Source organism: Lacerta agilis, chromosome 4, assembly GCF_009819535.1.
Source record: "Lacerta agilis isolate rLacAgi1 chromosome 4, rLacAgi1.pri, whole genome shotgun sequence".
Classification (NCBI taxonomy): domain Eukaryota; kingdom Metazoa; phylum Chordata; class Lepidosauria; order Squamata; family Lacertidae; genus Lacerta; species Lacerta agilis.
In genome coordinates, this window is record NC_046315.1 from 25,008,709 (window position 1) to 25,011,312 (window position 2,604).

Consider the following 2,604-nt stretch of genomic DNA (forward strand, 5'->3'; position numbering starts at 1 on the left):
AAGAAAAACCTGGAATTAACTTAAAGGGCATTTATGCCAGCTAGACTGGCAACTTAGGCCAAGGAAATTCAGCACCTTAAAGCAAAAGAGAATATAGGCTGCGTATAAATTATGCCTTTCTTTAAAGGGTTACTGGCAAGTATTAACTGTAACTTTGTGAGGTGTAAACTACAGTTTACAGAATTCTTGGAGAGACACAATGTGCTTCAAAAGTGCTTTAAATATGTATAGCATGCACTCGCAACATTTCTCAGATGAAAATAGGGACACCTTTCACTTCCCCACAACTGACTCTCCTCACCCACCCACCCATTTCTGCTCCCCCCGCAGAGCATTTCCTGTCAGAAGGGCGCGGGTGCCCCCACCACTAAAACAACAGAATAGACACACACCCCAGCATCCTGAGAAAACCTCTTGATTCCGATTTGATTTGACTGTTTGGTAAATTTGCAAAAAAGAAAAGCACACACAAATTTTAGAAAGGGGCAAGATTAGACTCGGAAGCACAAAGCACTTTTTTTAACTATCAAGACTGCTTGTGCTTGGTTCTGCTCCCCCTTTCTTCCCGCCCAGGGCAGCCCTGCCCTCTGCTTGCCCCTCAGAGCCGGCATGTCACATGGAGGTGGACCTTGGTGGTGACAGCCTCTCCTCCTCCCCCCCCCCCCTTGCTCTCCAGCACTCACTAGGAGCTGCCTAGGGAGGAGGCCAACGGTGGAGGCCATGGAGAGTCAACGGGACACTCCCCTCGCAGCTTCCACCGTTTGGGACAAGCACCACCTGGTCCTCTTTCCTGAGCTCAGCAGCAGCAGCAGGACTGGCAGGGGAAATAGGGACATTCCAGGATCAAATCAGAAGCCAGGGTGGCTTTCATAATTCCGGGACTGTCCTCAAGATGGTTGGATGGTGCCTATACGCCTCCTTCTGGTAACTCCTGCGGCCAAGCTGGTGCCAAATGTACTGTTCTGCTTTCTTTTGCATCACATCATTGAGGCTGAGATTTGGGGGGGGGGGGGTCTTGTCATCTGGGCAACCCAGGACCTCCATGCACAATGCCCTGGTTTGCGCCCCGGGGAGGTCACTTCAGTGCTGGCTTTCACAATAAAGGCCACAAGCTCTACGACGGATCCTAGTAACATACATAAGCTGAAAGTGTCTTTCTCCCTGCTCCAAAGCAGTAAAACCTGTTTCAGTGCAACTACCGTCTCTGGTTTGGCGCATGTCTTAAAAGATTGGCAGGTATCAGGTTTGTATGTCATGCATTTCCATGGCAACTCTACACAGTTAAAGAAGGATGTCTGCAGAAATGCATCCCCGTGGCCTTTTTTGTCAGGACTGAGCACAAACCAACAAAACAGTTGTGGTTTTCTGATGTTTCAGGCTGGGAAGAATCCATTTTCCTGAATGGCAAGGAACAAAGCATCGAAAGTTTTCCCCTTCATCTTTTGGCAACGTCCTGCTGATAACCTATAAATACACATGGGCATTACGTTATATTACTACAGGCCATGCAAATGTGAATCATTGCGCACTGCGCACCATATTAAAGCCCGCTAGAGTCATAGGCTCTAATTAAGCAAATGAACATGCTGTGTCAAAAGGAGTCAGGGGTGATTAGTAAGCAGCACTGTGGAAAATATTTACCTGCTGGTTCACACTTCTGCAGCTGGAGCAAATTTTAGGAATCTTAGGGGAGCAGAAGTAGATGTGATGCTCAGCATTGGCCTTCCCTCCTGCCCTGAGTTCTCCCCCCTCTCCTTATAACATCCAGGCAGATGTGGCTCTGTTAGTCATCATGTGTGTTTCTCTCTCCCCTGCTGTCCATCGCTGGATGCTTCTCCGTGTGAGGTTGTCCTTGGGCCTGGCCTGAAGTTCCAGACTGCTGATGGGGGCAGACCATGGGCAGCAGGTGATACTTTTGCTAAAACATCTCCAAAAGCTGCCCATACACTACTGGGCACAATCAGGCCCATTCTACGTGGTCATGCTCTATGATGAATACTAAAGGGGAAGTAATTCAGTCATGAAGGATGTCCCCCATGCTGGCACTCGGCACCATTTGCAAACCCGGAGCCCCAAGAGGGCATCAGTGAGGGTGGGGGAAGCCCCAAAGAGACTGGAGGCGCAGAGGGGCTTTGTTTATGCTGCTCAGCCTCCCCACCTAACAGCTGACAAATGTGGTAGCGCAGCAGCAGTTGCTGCTGCTGCTTTTTCCTCGAGTCCTCCAGCCTCCTGACGGCCCCAGAGCTTCAGTTCTAGCTGTGGATATTTTTGGATACAGTATTTTGGGTCTGGATTGAAGAGAGAGCGGCTGAGACAGCGTTTAAAGGATGCTTACTTTGCACAATTTCACTTATGTGCGCAGGCGCCTGGAACATAACCGCTGTGTAAGTGGGGAGTTGCCTGTATATTAAAATAAGCAGCAGTGTGTATCAATAAGTAGCCGTTTCTGTTCTTATTGAAAGTCTGAGAAGCACACCTAGCTCCCTGTTAGAGCAGCTTCTAAGCTTGTTCTTCGATTCTCCATTGTCTTGCATAGGCTGGAGGTCCTCTCAACACTCCCACTCACATATGACATTTCACAGCCCACCCCTTTTTTATACTCGT